Source organism: Synchiropus splendidus, chromosome 2, assembly GCF_027744825.2.
Source record: "Synchiropus splendidus isolate RoL2022-P1 chromosome 2, RoL_Sspl_1.0, whole genome shotgun sequence".
In the NCBI taxonomy this organism is placed as follows: Eukaryota; Metazoa; Chordata; class Actinopteri; order Syngnathiformes; family Callionymidae; genus Synchiropus; species Synchiropus splendidus.
The window spans coordinates 7,705,492-7,723,302 of NC_071335.1; the positions used below are offsets into that span (position 1 = coordinate 7,705,492).

At 45.1% G+C, this 17,811-nt stretch overlaps 1 long non-coding RNA gene across 1 annotated transcript; it reads right to left on the reverse strand.

Moving 5' to 3' along the window:
* Window positions 1–236: 236 nt before the first annotated feature.
* On the reverse strand, window positions 237–2,532 carry LOC128754693 (uncharacterized). The gene is made up of 3 exons (XR_008413952.1): window positions 2,487–2,532; window positions 432–779; window positions 237–311 (listed from the first exon to the last, which is right to left on the reverse strand). It is a non-coding gene; the product is annotated as an uncharacterized LOC128754693 (long non-coding RNA).
* Window positions 2,533–17,811: the final 15,279 nt, after the last annotated feature.

The window sequence follows — 17,811 nt, forward strand, 5'->3', positions numbered from 1 at the left end:
ACACACACACAATAGCGAACATACAACCATTCAACTGATACTGAACGGTCGAGATGTGTTGAAAAAAATTGAGATTCGTATCTTACCAAACGTTGGTGTTGGTGTTGGTGTTGAAGCGACAGGTAGAAGGTGTGGCGTGCTCGTTGTCTTTGTATCTGTTTTCATGTGAAAAAATAAATAAATAAATACAGCAGTGAAACGTAAACTATCACTCCAAAATGTTTTTTTCCCACCTCCTATCAGCTGAGGCGTCTGGTGAGTTAAAGAATCAACGAGCGGGTGCCCTACTCCTTCGACCTCTGACTGATCGTCTGTTTTCATACGCACAGGCGTTGAATAAAACAAAAAACATAGGTAGTTAAATATAAAATACATCGACAGACTGTGGTTAAAATACTTTTTGTTTATTGAACTGAATGTTTTGCTCTCACCGTTGAACAGTTGGAGCGACCTGTTCAATGAATGATCAGCATCCACAGGGTCCGGATGAGTTCCCGGTCGTGTCTGATTTCCGGGTTCCGGGTGATCTTTTCATGCACACACACACACACACACACAAGTATTTCTTTCTTTTTGTTTTGGTATCCGGGGCGATGTCTGCGGCTTGTCTGTGGTTGCTGGCTGTGCTGATGGTGTCGGCGACGGTGGCTGTGGAGGTGCGGATAGCCCAGATGCCGACGTCGAGTCTTCAGCAGGGAACGGTCCGGATAGTAGATCCAGAGGTACTGAGGAAACCGGCGTCGATGTCTCCCACAAAGGCCAAAACCCAGAGGGGAGAGCTGAAACAGAATACCGACAACAATACAAATGTAAATACAATCTAGAAGCAAGACCTCGGATAGCAGTTAATATGATATTAATATAAACAGAGTGTAAATGTAGGGATCTACTAAGGATCAACATTTAAAACGTAAAAATAAATAGTAAATCACTAGTGTATACTGTCATTAAAGCACATTACAATTAGTAAAATCACGACCTCTAGTGGACGCCGTCGTTTAACCACATTACAGTTAGTAAAATCACGACCTCTAGTGGCCGCCGTCGTTAAAGCACATTACAATTAGTAAAATCACGACCTCTAGTGGACGCCGTCGTTAAACCACATTACAGTTAGTAAAACCACGACCTCTAGTGGCCGCCGTCGTTAAAGCACATTACAATTAGTAAAATCACGACCTCTAGTGGCCGCCGTCGTTAAACCACATTACAGTTAGTAAAACCACGACCTCTAGTGGCCGCCGTCGTTAAAGCACATTACAATTAGTAAAATCACGACCTCTAGTGGACGCCGTCGTTAAACCACATTACAATTAGTAAAATCACGACCTCTAGCGGCCGCCGTCGTTAAAGCACATTACAGTTAGTAAAATCACGACCTCTAGTGGACGCCGTCGTTTAACCACATTACAGTTAGTAAAATCACGACCTCTAGTGGACGCCGTCGTTAAAGCACATTACAATTAGTAAAATCACGACCTCTAGTGGACGCTGTCGTTAAACCACATTACAGTTAGTAAAACCACGACCTCTAGTGGCCGCCGTCGTTAAAGCACATTACAATTAGTAAAATCACGACCTCTAGTGGCCGCCGTCGTTAAACCACATTACAGTTAGTAAAATCACGACCTCTAGTGGACGCCGTCGTTAAACCACATTACAATTAGTAAAATCACGACCTCTAGCGGCCGCCGTCGTTAAACCACATTACAGTTAGTAAAATCACGACCTCTAGTGGACGCCGTCGTTAAACCACATTACAGTTAGTAAAATCACAACCTCTAGTGGCCGCCGTCGTTAAAGCACATTACAGTTAGTAAAAACACGTCCTCTAGTGGCCGCCGTCATTAAAGCACATTACAGTTAGTAAAATCACGACCTCTAGTGGCCGCCGTCGTTAAAGCACATTACAGTTAGTAAAATCACGACCTCTAGTGGCCGCCGTCGTTAAAGCACATTACAGTTAGTAAAATCACGACCTCTAGCGGCCGACGTCGTTAAAGCACATTACAGTTAGTAAAATCACGACCTCTAGCGGCCGCCGTCGTTAAAGCACATTACAGTTAGTAAAATCACGACCTCTAGTGGCCGCCGTCGTTAAAGCATAGTGTGAAATAGTAATCCCGACCTCTAGTGGTCGCCGTCGTTAAGGCACAGTGTGAAATAGTAATCGCGACCTCTAGTGTCCGTCGTCGTTAAAGCATAGTAGTAAAATCACAATGACGCTTAGCAGCAACAGTCACTCAAACACCTTCAATAGTAAAATGACACCGTCTAAAAGCACATAGCCGGAACATAGACAAACCGCATTACAGATAAAACACACACACACGCACACACACACACACGCACGCACGCACGCACGTACGCACGTACGCGCACACACACACACACACACACACACACACACAATAGCGAACATACAACCATTCAACTGATACTGACCGGTAGAGATGTGTTGAAAAAAATTGAGATTCGTATCTTACCAAACGTTGGTGTTGGTGTTGAAGCGACAGGTAGAAGGTGTGGCGTGCTCGTTGTCTTTGTATCTGTTTTCATGTGAAAAAATAAATAAATAAATACAGCAGTGAAACGTAAACTATCACTCCAAAATGTTTTTTCCCACCCCCTATCAGCTGAGGCGTCTGGTGAGTTAAAGAATCAACAAGCGGGTGCCCTACTCCTTCGACCTCTGACTGATTGTCTGTTTTCATACGCACAGGCGTTGAATAAAACAAAAAACATAGGTAGTTAAATATAAAATACATCGACAGACTGTGGTTAAAATACTTTTTTTTCATTGAACTGAATGTTTTGCTCTCACCGTTGAACAGTTGGAGCGACCCGTTCAATGAATGATCAGCATCCACAGGGTCCGGATGAGTTCCCGGTCGTGTCTGATTTCCGGGTTCCGGGTGATCTTTTCATGCACACACACACACACACACACAAGTATTTCTTTCTTTTTGTTTTGGTATCCGGGGCGATGTCCGCGGCTTGTCTGTGGTTGCTGGCTGTGCTGATGGTGTCGGCGACGGTGGCTGTGGAGGTGCGGATAGCCCAGATGCCGACGTCGAGTCTTCAGCAGGGAACGGTCCGGATAGTAGATCCAGAGGTACTGAGGAAACCGGCGTCGATGTCTCCCACAAAGGCCAAGACCCAGAGGGGAGAGCTGAAACAGAATACCGACAACAATACAAATGTAAATACAATCTAGAAGCAAGACCTCGGATAGCAGTTAATATGATATTAATATAAACAGAGTGTAAATGTAGGGATCAACTAAGGATCAACATTTAAAGCGTAAAAACAAATAGTAAATCACTAGTGTATACTCTCATCAAACCACTTTACAATAAGTAAAATCACGACCTCTAGTGGACGACGACGTTAAACCACATTACAGTTAGTAAAATCACGACCTCTAGCGGCCGCCGTCGTTAAACCACATTACAGTTAGTAAAATCACGACCTCTAGTGGACGCCGTCGTTAAACCACATTACAATTAGTAAAATCACGACCTCTAGTGGCCGCCGTCGTTAAAGCACATTACAGTTAGTAAAATCCCGACCTCTAGTGGCCGCCGTCGTAAAAGCACATTAAAATTTGTAAAAACACGACCTCTAGCGGCCGCCGCCGTTAAAGCACATTGCAGTTAGTAAAATCACGACCTCTAGCGGCCGGCGTCGTTAAAGCACATTACAGTTAGTAAAATCACGACCTCTAGCGGCCGCCGTCGTTAAAGCACATTACAATTAGTAAAATCACGACCTCTAGTGGCCGCCATCGTTAAAGCAAATTACAATTAGTAAAATCACGACCTCTAGGGGCCGCCGTCGTTAAAGCATAGTGTGAAATAGAAATCTCGACCTCACGTGGCCGCCGTCGTTAAAGCATAGTGTGAAATAGTAATCGCGACCTCTAGTGTCCGTCGTCGTTAAAGCATAGTAGTAAAATCACAATGACGCTTAGCAGCAACAGTTACACAAACACCTCCAATAGCAAAATGACACCGTCTAAAAGCACATAGCCGGAACATAGACAAACCGCATTACAGATAAAACACACACACACGCACACACACACGCACGCACGCACGTACGCGCACACACACACACACACACACACAAGTATTTCTTTCTTTTTGTTTTGGTATCCGGGGCGATGTCCGCGCCTTGTCTGTGGTTGCTGGCTGTGCTGATGGTGTCGGCGACGGTGGCTGTGGAGGTGCGGATAGCCCAGATGCCGACGTCGAGTCTTCAGCAGGGAACGGTCCGGATAGTAGATCCAGAGGTACTGAGGAAACCGGCATCGATGTCTCCCACAAAGGCCAAGACCCAGAGGGGAGAGCTGAAACAGAATACCGACAACAATACAAATGTAAATACAATCTAGAAGCAAGACCTCGGATAGCAGTTAATATGATATTAATATAAACAGAGTGTAAATGTAGGGATCAACTAAGGATCAACATTTAAAGCGTAAAAACAAATAGTAAATCACTAGTGTATACTCTCATCAAACCACTTTACAATAAGTAAAATCACGACCTCTAGTGGACGACGTCGTTAAACCACATTACAGTTAGTAAAATCACGACCTCTAGCGGCCGCCGTCGTTAAACCACATTACAGTTAGTAAAATCACGACCTCTAGTGGACGCCGTCGTTAAACCACATTACAATTAGTAAAATCACGACCTCTAGTGGCCGCCGTCGTTAAAGCACATTACAGTTAGTAAAATCACGACCTCTAGTGGCCGCCGTCGTTAAAGCACATTACAATTAGTAAAATCACGCCCTCTAGCGGCCGCCGTCGTTAAACCACATTACAGTTAGTAAAATCACGACCTCTAGTGGACGCCGTCGTTAAACCACATTACAATTAGTAAAATCACGACCTCTAGTGGCCGCCGACGTTAAAGCACATTACAGTTAGTAAAATCACGACCTCTAGTGGCCGTCGTCGTTAAAGCACATAACAGTTAGTAAAATCGCGTCCTCTAGTGGCCGCCGTCGTTAAAGCACATTACAATTAGTAAAATCACGACCTCTAGCGGCCGCCGTCGTTAAAGCACATTGCAGTTAGTAAAATCACGACCTCTAGTGGCCGCCGTCGTTAAAGCACATTACAATTAGTAAAATCACGACCTCTAGCGGCCGCCGTCGTTAAACCACATTACAATTAGTAAAATCACGACCTCTAGTGGCCGCCGTCGTTAAAGCATAGTGTAAAATAGTAATCCCGACCTCTAGTGGTCGCCGTCGTTAAGGCACAGTGTGAAATAGTAATCGCGACCTCTAGTGTCCGTCGTCGTTAAAGCATAGTAGTAAAATCACAATGACGCTTAGCAGCAACAGTTACTCAAACACCTTCAATGGTAAAATGACACCGTCTAAAAGCACATAGCCGGAACATAGACAAACCGCATTACAGATAAAACACACACACACGCACACACACACACACGCACGCACGCACGCACGTACGCGCACACACACACACACACACACACAATAGCGAACATACAACCATTCAACTGATACTGAACGGTCGAGATGTGTTGAAAAAAATTGAGATTCGTATCTTACCAAACGTTGGTGTTGGTGTTGGTGTTGGTGTTGAAGCGACAGGTAGAAGGTGTGGCGTGCTCGTTGTCTTTGTATCTGTTTTCATGTGAAAAAAAAAAAAAATAAATACAGCAGTGAAACGTAAACTATCACTCCAAAATGTTTTTTCCCACCTCCTATCAGCTGAGGCGTCTGGTGAGTTAAAGAATCAACGAGCGGGTGCCCTACTCCTTCAACCTCTGACTGATCGTCTGTTTTCATACGCACAGGCGTTGAATAAAACAAAAAACATAGGTAGTTAAATATAAAATACATCGACAGACTGTGGTTAAAATACTTTTTGTTTATTGAACTGAATGTTTTGCTCTCACCGTTGAACAGTTGGAGCGACCTGTTCAATGAATGATCAGCATCCACAGGGTCCGGATGAGTTCCCGGTCGTGTCTGATTTCCGGGTTCCGGGTGATCTTTTCATGCACACACACACACACACACACAAGTATTTCTTTCTTTTTGTTTTGGTATCCGGGGCGATGTCTGCGGCTTGTCTGTGGTTGCTGGCTGTGCTGATGGTGTCGGCGACGGTGGCTGTGGAGGTGCGGATAGCCCAGATGCCGACGTCGAGTCTTCAGCAGGGAACGGTCCGGATAGTAGATCCAGAGGTACTGAGGAAACCGGCGTCGATGTCTCCCACAAAGGCCAAAACCCAGAGGGGAGAGCTGAAACAGAATACCGACAACAATACAAATGTAAATACAATCTAGAAGCAAGACCTCGGATAGCAGTTAATATGATATTAATATAAACAGAGTGTAAATGTAGGGATCTACTAAGGATCAACATTTAAAACGTAAAAATAAATAGTAAATCACTAGTGTATACTGTCATTAAAGCACATTACAATTAGTAAAATCACGACCTCTAGTGGACGCCGTCGTTTAACCACATTACAGTTAGTAAAATCACGACCTCTAGTGGACGCCGTCGTTAAAGCACATTACAGTTAGTAAAATCACGACCTCTAGTGGCCGCCGTCGTTAAAGCACATTACAATTAGTAAAATCACGACCTCTAGTGGACGCCGTCGTTAAACCACATTACAGTTAGTAAAACCACGACCTCTAGTGGCCGCCGTCGTTAAAGCACATTACAATTAGTAAAATCACGACCTCTAGTGGCCGCCGTCGTTAAACCACATTACAGTTAGTAAAATCACGACCTCTAGTGGACGCCGTCGTTAAACCACATTACAATTAGTAAAATCACGACCTCTAGCGGCCGCCGTCGTTAAACCACATTACAGTTAGTGAAATCACGACCTCTAGTGGACGCCGTCGTTAAACCACATTACAGTTAGTAAAATCACGACCTCTAGTGGCCGCCGTCGTTAAAGCACATTACAGTTAGTAAAAACACGTCCTCTAGTGGCCGCCGTCATTAAAGCACATTACAGTTAGTAAAATCACGACCTCTAGTGGCCGCCGTCGTTAAAGCACATTACAGTTAGTAAAATCACGACCTCTAGTGGCCGCCGTCGTTAAAGCATAGTGTAAAATAGTAATCCCGACCTCTAGTGGTCGCCGTCGTTAAGGCACAGTGTGAAATAGTAATCGCGACCTCTAGTGTCCGTCGTCGTTAAAGCATAGTAGTAAAATCACAATGACGCTTAGCAGCAACAGTTACTCAAACACCTTCAATAGTAAAATGACACCGTCTAAAAGCACATAGCCGGAACATAGACAAACCGCATTACAGATAAAACACACACACACGCACACACACACACACGCACGCACGCACGCACGTACGCACGTACGCGCACACACACACACACACACAATAGCGAACATACAACCATTCAACTGATACTGACCGGTAGAGATGTGTTGAAAAAAATTGAGATTCGTATCTTACCAAACGTTGGTGTTGGTGTTGAAGCGACAGGTAGAAGGTGTGGCGTGCTCGTTGTCTTTGTATCTGTTTTCATGTGAAAAAATAAATAAATAAATACAGCAGTGAAACGTAAACTATCACTCCAAAATGTTTTTTCCCACCCCCTATCAGCTGAGGCGTCTGGTGAGTTAAAGAATCAACGAGTGGGTGCCCTACTCCTTCGACCTCTGACTGATCGTCTGTTTTCATACGCACAGGCGTTGAATAAAACAAAAAACATAGGTAGTTAAATATAAAATACATCGACAGACTGTGGTTAAAATACTTTTTTTTCATTGAACTGAATGTTTTGCTCTCACCGTTGAAGAGTTGGAGCGACCCGTTCAATGAATGATCAGCATCCACAGGGTCCGGATGAGTTCCCGGTCGTGTCTGATTTCCGGGTTCCGGGTGATCTTTTCATGCACACACACACACACACACACACAAGTATTTCTTTCTTTTTGTTTTGGTATCCGGGGCGATGTCCGCGGCTTGTCTGTGGTTGCTGGCTGTGCTGATGGTGTCGGCGACGGTGGCTGTGGAGGTGCGGATAGCCCAGATGCCGACGTCGAGTCTTCAGCAGGGAACGGTCCGGATAGTAGATCCAGAGGTACTGAGGAAACCGGCGTCGATGTCTCCCACAAAGGCCAAGACCCAGAGGGGAGAGCTGAAACAGAATACCGACAACAATACAAATGTAAATACAATCTAGAAGCAAGACCTCGGATAGCAGTTAATATGATATTAATATAAACAGAGTGTAAATGTAGGGATCAACTAAGGATCAACATTTAAAGCGTAAAAACAAATAGTAAATCACTAGTGTATACTCTCATCAAACCACTTTACAATAAGTAAAATCACGACCTCTAGTGGACGACGTCGTTAAACCACATTACAGTTAGTAAAATCACGACCTCTAGCGGCCGCCGTCGTTAAACCACATTACAGTTAGTAAAATCACGACCTCTAGTGGACGCCGTCGTTAAACCACATTACAATTAGTAAAATCACGACCTCTAGTGGCCGACGTCGTTAAAGCACATTACAGTTAGTAAAATCACGACCTCTAGTGGCCGCCGTCGTTAAAGCACATTACAATTAGTAAAATCACGACCTCTAGTGGCCGCCGTCGTTAAAGCACATAACAGTTAGTAAAATCGCGACCTCTAGCGGCCGCCGTCGTTAAAGCACATTAAAGTTAGTAAAATCACAACCTCTAGTGGCCGCCGTCGTTAAAGCATAGTGTAAAATAGTAATCCCGACCTCTAGTGGTCGCCGTCGTTAAGGCACAGTGTGAAATAGTAATCGCGACCTCTAGTGTCCGTCGTCGTTAAAGCATAGTAGTAAAATCACAATGACGCTTAGCAGCAACAGTTACTCAAACACCTTCAATAGTAAAATGACACCGTCTAAAAGCACATAGCCGGAACATAGACAAACCGCATTACAGATAAAACACACACACACACGCACACACACACACGCACGCACGCACGCACGTACGCGCACACACACACACACACACACACAATAGCGAACATACAACCATTCAACTGATACTGAACGGTCGAGATGTGTTGAAAAAAATTGAGATTCGTATCTTACCAAACGTTGGTGTTGGTGTTGGTGTTGAAGCGACAGGTAGAAGGTGTGGCGTGCTCGTTGTCTTTGTATCTGTTTTCATGTGAAAAAATAAATAAATAAATACAGCAGTGAAACGTAAACTATCACTCCAAAATGTTTTTTCCCACCTCCTATCAGCTGAGGCGTCTGGTGAGTTAAAGAATCAACGAGCGGGGGCCCTACTCCTTCGACCTCTGACTGATCGTCTGTTTTCATACGCACAGGCGTTGAATAAAACAAAAAACATAGGTAGTTAAATATAAAATACATCGACAGACTGTGGTTAAAATACTTTTTTTTTATTGAACTGAATGTTTTGCTCTCACCGTTGAACAGTTGGAGCGACCCGTTCAATGAATGATCAGCATCCACAGGGTCCGGATGAGTTCCCGGTCGTGTCTGATTTCCGGGTTCCGGGTGATCTTTTCATGCACACACACACACACACAAGTATTTCTTTCTTTTTGTTTTGGTATCCGGGGCGATGTCCGCGGCTTGTCTGTGGTTGCTGGCTGTGCTGATGGTGTCGGCGACGGTGGCTGTGGAGGTGCGGATAGCCCAGATGCCGACGTCGAGTCTTCAGCAGGGAACGGTCCGGATAGTAGATCCAGAGGTACTGAGGAAACCGGCGTCGATGTCTCCCACAAAGGCCAAGACCCAGAGGGGAGAGCTGAAACAGAATACCGACAACAATACAAATGTAAATACAATCTAGAAGCAAGACCTCGGATAGCAGTTAATATGATATTAATATAAACAGAGTGTAAATGTAGGGATCTACTAAGGATCAACATTTAAAACGTAAAAATAAATAGTAAATCACTAGTGTATACTGTCATTAAACCACATTACAATTAGTAAAATCACGACCTCTAGTGGCCGCCGTCGTTAAAGCACATTACAATTAGTAAAATCACGACCTCTAGCGGCCGCCGTCGTTAAACCACATAACAGTTAGTAAAATCACGACCTCTAGCGGCCGCCATCGTTAAAGCACATTACAATTAGTAAAATCACGACCTCTAGTGGCCGCCCTCGTTAAAGCACATTACAGTTAGTAAAATAACGACCTCTAGTGGCCGCCGTCGTTAAAGCACATTACAGTTAGTAAAATCACGTCTTCTAGTGGCCGCCGTCGTAAAAGCATAGTGTAAAATAGTAATCCCGACCTCTAGTGGTCGCCGTCGTTAAGGCACAGTGTGAAATAGTAATCGCGACCTCTAGTGTCCGTCGTCGTTAAAGCATAGTAGTAAAATCACAATGACGCTTAGCAGCAACAGTTACTCAAACACCTTCAATAGTAAAATGACACCGTCTAAAAGCACATAGCCGGAACATAGACAAACCGCATTACAGATAAAACACACACACACGCACACACACACACACACGCGCACACACACACACACACACACACAATAGCGAACATACAACCATTCAACTGATACTGAACGGTAGAGATGTGTTGAAAAAAATTGAGATTCGTATCTTACCAAACGTTGGTGTTGATGTTGGTGTTGAAGCGACAGGTAGAAGGTGTGGCGTGCTCGTTGTCTTTGTATCTGTTTTCATGTGAAAAAATAAATAAATAAATACAGCAGTGAAACATAAACTATCACTCCAAAATGTTTTTTCCCACCTCCTATCAGCTGAGGCGTCTGTTGAGTTAAAGAATCAACGAGCGGGTGCCCTACTCCTTCGACCTCTGACTGATCGTCTGTTTTCATACGCACAGGCGTTGAATAAAACAAAAAACATAGGTAGTTAAATATAAAATACATCGACAGACTGTGGTTAAAATACTTTTTTTTTATTGAACTGAATGTTTTGCTCTCACCGTTGAACAGTTGGAGCGACCCGTTCAATGAATGATCAGCATCCACAGGGTCCGGATGACTTCCCGGTCGTGTCTGATTTCCGGGTTCCGGGTGATCTTTTCATGCACACACACACACACACACACACAAGTATTTCTTTCTTTTTGTTTTGGTATCCGGGGCGATGTCCGCGGCTTGTCTGTGGTTGCTGGCTGTGCTGATGGTGTCGGCGACGGTGGCTGTGGAGGTGCGGATAGCCCAGATGCCGACGTCGAGTCTTCAGCAGGGAACGGTCCGGATAGTAGATCCAGAGGTACTGAGGAAACCGGCGTCGATGTCTCCCACAAAGGCCAAGACCCAGAGGGGAGAGCTGAAACAGAATACCGACAACAATACAAATGTAAATACAATCTAGACGCAAGACCTCGGATAGCAGTTAATATGATATTAATATAAACAGAGTGTAAATGTAGGGATCTACTAAGGATCAACATTTAAAACGTAAAAATAAATAGTAAATCACTAGTGTATACTGTCATTAAACCACATTACAATTAATAAAATCACGACCTCTAGCGGCCGCCGTCGTTAAACCACATAACAGTTAGTAAAATCACGACCTCTAGTGGCCGCCGTAGTTAAAGCACATTACAATTAGTAAAATTCCGACCTCTAGTGGCCGCCGTCGTTAAAGCACATTACAGTTAGTAAAATCACGACCTCTAGCGGCCGCCGTCGTTAAAGCACATTACAGTTAGTAAAATCACCACCTCTAGCGGCCGCTGTCGTTAAAGCACATTACAATTAGTAAAATCACGACCTCTAGTGGCCGCCGTCATTAAAGCACATTACAGTTAGTAAAATCACGACCTCTAGTGGCCGCCGTCGTTAAAGCACATTACAGTTAGTAAAATCACGACCTCTAGTGGCCGCCGTCGTTAAAGCACATTACAATTAGTAAAATCACGACCTCTAGCGGCCGCCGTCGTTAAAGCACATTGCAGTTAGTAAAATCACGACCTCTAGCGGCCGGCGTCGTTAAAGCACATTACAGTTAGTAAAATCACGACCTCTAGCGGCCGCCGTCGTTAAAGCACATTACAGTTAGTAAAATCACGACCTCTAGCGGCCGCTGTCGTTAAAGCACATTACAGTTAGTAAAATCACGACCTCTAGCGGCCGCCGTCGTTAAAGCACATTACAATTAGTAAAATCACGACCTCTAGTGGCCGCCGTCGTTAAAGCACATTAAAGTTAGTAAAATCACAACCTCTAGTGGCCGCCGTCGTTAAAGCATAGTGTAAAATAGTAATCCCGACCTCTAGTGGTCGCCGTCGTTAAGGCACAGTGTGAAATAGTAATCGCGACCTCTAGTGTCCGTCGTCGTTAAAGCATAGTAGTAAAATCACAATGACGCTTAGCAGCAACAGTTACTCAAACACCTTCAATAGTAAAATGACACCGTCTAAAAGCACATAGCCGGAACATAGACAAACCGCATTACAGATAAAACACACGCACACACACACACACACACGCACGCACGCACGTACGCACGTACGCGCACACACACACACACACACACAATAGCGAACATACAACCATTCAACTGATACTGAACGGTCGAGATGTGTTGAAAAAAATTGAGATTCGTATCTTACCAAACGTTGGTGTTGGTGTTGGTGTTGAAGCGACAGGTAGAAGGTGTGGCGTGCTCGTTGTCTTTGTATCTGTTTTCATGTGAAAAAATAAATAAATAAATACAGCAGTGAAACGTAAACTATCACTCCAAAATGTTTTTTCCCACCTCCTATCAGCTGAGGCGTCTGGTGAGTTAAAGAATCAACGAGCGGGTGCCCTACTCCTTCGACCTCTGACTGATCGTCTGTTTTCATACGCACAGGCGTTGAATAAAACAAAAAACATAGGTAGTTAAATATAAAATACATCGACAGACTGTGGTTAAAATACTTTTTTTTTATTGAACTGAATGTTTTGCTCTCACCGTTGAACAGTTGGAGCGACCCGTTCAATGAATGATCAGCATCCACAGGGTCCGGATGAGTTCCCGGTCGTGTCTGATTTCCGGGTTCCGGGTGATCTTTTCATGCACACACACACACACAAGTATTTCTTTCTTTTTGTTTTGGTATCCGGGGCGATGTCCGCGGCTTGTCTGTGGTTGCTGGCGGTGCTGATGGTGTCGGCGACGGTGGCTGTGGAGGTGCGGATAGCCCAGATGCCGACGTCGAGTCTTCAGCAGGGAACGGTCCGGATAGTAGATCCAGAGGTACTGAGGAAACCGGCGTCGATGTCTTCCACAAAGGCCAAGACCCAGAGGGGAGAGCTGAAACAGAATACCGACAACAACACAAATGTAAATACAATCTTGAAGCAAGACCTCGGATAGCACTTAATATGATATTAATATAAACAGAGTGTAAATGTAGGGATTAAACCACTTTACAATAAGTAAAATCACGACCTCTAGTGGACGCCGTCGTTAAACCACATTACAGTTAGTAAAATCACGACCTCTAGTGGACGCCGTCGTTAAACCACATTACAATTAGTGAAATCACGACCTCTAGTGGCCACCTTCGTTAAAGCACATTACAGTTAGTAAAATCACGACCTCTAGTGGCCGCCGTCGTTAAAGCACATAACAGTTAGTAAAATCGCGACCTCTAGTGGCCGCCGTCGTTAAAGCACATTACAATTAGTAAAATCGCGACCTCTAGTGGCCGCGGTCGTTAAAGCACATTACAATTAGAAAAAACGCGACCTCTAGTGGCCGCCGTCGTTAAAGCACATTACAATTAGTAAAATCACGACCTCTAGTGGCCGCCGTCGTTAAAGCACATTACAGTTAGTAAAACCACAACCTCTAGTGGCCGCCGTCGTTAAAGCATAGTGTAAAATAGTAATCCCGACCTCTAGTGGTCGCCGTCGTTAAGGCACAGTGTGAAATAGTAATCGCGACCTCTAGTGTCCGTCGTCGTTAAAGCATAGTAGTAAAATCACAATGACGCTTAGCAGCAACAGTTACTCAAACACCTTCAATAGTAAAATGACACCGTCTAAAAGCACATAGCCGGAACATAGACAAACCGCATTACAGATAAAACACACACACACGCACACACACACACACGCACGCACGCACGCACGTACGCACGTACGCGCGCACACACACACACACACACACACAATAGCGAACATACAACCATTCAACTGATACTGAACGGTCGAGATGTGTTGAAAAAAATTGAGATTCGTATCTTACCAAACGTTGGTGTTGGTGTTGGTGTTGAAGCGACAGGTAGAAGGTGTGGCGTGCTCGTTGTCTTTGTATCTGTTTTCATGTGAAAAAATAAATAAATAAATACAGCAGTGAAACGTAAACTATCACTCCAAAATGTTTTTTCCCACCTCCTATCAGCTGAGGCGTCTGGTGAGTTCAACGAGAATCAACGAGCGGGTGCCCTACTCCTTCGACCTCTGACTGATCGTCTGTTTTCATACGCACAGGCGTTGAATAAAACAAAAAACATAGGTAGTTAAATATAAAATACATCGACAGACTGTGGTTAAAATACTTTTTTTTTATTGAACTGAATGTTTTGCTCTCACCGTTGAACAGTTGGAGCGACCCGTTCAATGAATGATCAGCATCCACAGGGTCCGGATGACTTCCCGGTCGTGTCTGATTTCCGGGTTCCGGGTGATCTTTTCATGCACACACACACACACACACACACACACACACACACACACACGCACACACACACATACGCATGTATATACACTTAATAAATACCGCTATTCTTTACCTAGTAAAGGGAATAGATTGATTATATTGTGTGATACTAATGAAGTACAGGGGACACATGGTGCATGTGTCTCTGCAACGTAAGTATGTCTTAATCAAACATTTGCAGCATGTGCAGAATTATTTACAGATTTGCAGAAGTTGACCAATCGATGGAAAGACAGACGTCTGCACTCAGGATGACCCACTGACTAGACCAAAAAGGAGAACAGCAACCGCCAACACCCAAGTGGAAAGTTACTGAAGACAACACCTTGAATAGTATAAGAAGGAGAAGTGGTCATCTCGATGTGTGCTTCTACTGGTGTCGGACCTGTAAGTCACGACTCTCGTTGTGCTGCAGACTCTACCCAGAGAAGAGCCCGGATCGATCTGTATTTTGCCTTGGCTGATTGTTTGCTACGCTGAGAATAAACCAGACTGATTATTGGTATGTTGAAGTTTCTTTATTGACAACCACCTGGAACAACGGACACAATTGGTAGGAAGAGTTAACGGCGAAGACATCGAACTATTTCCTACAGTTTTCTTGGTGACCTTCCGACGTGATCCAGGGAAAAAGGTTGTCGGATGCTGAAAACGAACAAGCGACTTGAGAAGAAGACAGAAAGGAGTCCGACATAAGGCGGACACACCCCACGGGAACCCGGAAAACGGTAAGCAGAACCAGGGTTTCTACCAAATCTGCATTGACAAATCTAAATTATAAGGGTGTGTTGGTGTTATGAGTGGACGTCCTCACTGAGTGTTCAGAGTAAAACTTGGAAAACAGGTTTGGAACCTGAGACTCTGGGAGTCTAAGTGCGTGTTACAGGTTTGGAACCTGAGACTCTGGGAGTCTGGTGTGTGTTTCCTGTCGTGGCTGACGATACTACAGACGTGTAGTTGACCTGCTTGGTTTTGAGTGACGTTGTCCAGGGGGAGATCGGAGCCCTCAAATAACGTACCTGGTTTGCGCTGTTTGGCCAGAGGTTTGGAACCTAAAAACAGAATAAGTCAGGACAAGTTTGCCTAAAATTTTGTGTGGTTGTCCCGAGGAAATGGCGACAGCAGGAAAAAGGGAGTCCGACACAGGAGGAGAGAGGGACGATCGTTCAGATGATGAAGGAGAGAAAATGCAGGAGATGTATGTGAAACTAGAAGGACAGATTGTAAGTGGGATTGAGAAAAAGAACAGAGAGAAAGCGAAGAAAAAGTTGCAAAAAGTGTGGAAAGATCTGAATATGAGAAAGGTGAGGACCTTCACCAAGCTGTGTGAGAAATTGGCTAAAAAGGAAAATCAGACAAAAAACCAGATAAAGGAAGAGACTGAGAGGTCAGAGAAGGGAGGATGGATGGAGAGAAAGAAGGCAAGGGATAAGTTACAAGAGTTGGAGGAACGCCAGCTGCAGGCTCACCGCCTGACGGTGGCAGCGGCAGCGCTGGCCAAAGTTCGAGAAGCGGATCCGCTATTCCAAAAAGAGAAGCAAGGCGCTCCAGAAGAGACAGGATGTCTCTATCCAAGTCTATCATCGGTAAGTGCACCGCCGCCTTATAATGATTATCAGCCACAAATACAGGCACCAGTCGTCAACGTGACGGGACGAGTCCTCTGCCACATTCCTGGAGTGGACCCTCCGATGTCTCAGTTGACCGAGGATTTCATAGCTTCAACCCAACGAAAGTTGGAAAGAGACATGACCCAGTCCCAATCCTCCTCTGTGGAACCACCACCCTCAGAGGAGATGGAAGGAGACGACGAAGAGGAAGAAGAGGAGTCAGAGCAAGGAGCCACAGGAGGACGCGACCAAAAAAGGGAGTATGGGTTGAGGTCCAGGAGGGTTGCGGTAAGAACCCCACGGGAAAAACCTCCCCGGAAATCACACAGGTCACACACACCCGTGACCGAATACGTGCCGCCGACAACATCCACTGTTGAAAAATTGAGCTCAATGCTGAAATCAGTGGACAGAGAAATAAAAGCCCTGGAGCACCCTGAGGGCAGCATACTGCGTACTAGTACACCACACGTTCCATCATATCATGTCATCAAACAATGGCAGGATACAGAAGCATATTCAAACCCCTACCAGGATCCACAGGAAGCCCTGTATCGACCTCCGTTACAATATCCTAAAAAACAGGTGAAGGATGTAGAGGAAGCTGATCATCTCAAAGACCATATGTATCCCCTGATACCGATCGGGGATCAAGCAGTGGGGTATGTTCCCCTCCCCTTAGGAGATGTGCAAGCAGCCGCTTCAAAAATGCCCCGTTTAAATAGCGGTGGAGACAGGTGGATCACCACATTTCTTACATTGTTTAAAGGAATGGAATTGGCCATGGGGGATGCCAGGGCTGTCCTGGCAGTAACAGCCTCTCCATTGGAATGCACCATGGTAGAAACCAGGGCTATGACCCCGTTGATCCCGAATGCTACTCCTTTTCGGACGCACCACAGGGCCTATTTTAGGGCAATTAGGGACCTTCACCCGCCCCCGGTGCAGGCAGCACCCACTGTTTTCCCGTACAAATCAGGGGACCCAGATACATACTACGGGGATTGTTTGACCTCATGGATAGATGCCACAGGACGAGCCCCAGATGCTGATATGGCAGCCCAAGTAATGTTCAGGACGGCTGTCATGAAGGGGCTTCCGAAAGAGACTCAGTCAGTCTTACAAAATGATCCTGACCTTATGACCTCTGACTCTGCACGGTTTCGTCGACACCTGCTTCATCATTTGAAACTATACAATGACCGCAAAGGTGAGGATGAGGATGAAGTCGAGTCATTAAAAACTCGTTTGCTTAAATTACAGCTGGCTGAGGCTCAACGAGCCGCGGGGGAGGCGAAAAAAGAGACAAAGGACAAGAAGCCAACCCCAAATACACCCAACCCACCGGAGGCGGAGATGCTTCTGCTCAACGCCCTGTGAATGGGGGCACAACATCACCCGCCCCAAACTCAGATGCCCCTTTTACCAGCCCTGGTCTCTAAATTAGCCCCAGCGCTGATGGCACCATTTGTGGATCAAGGTCAGTGGGGTC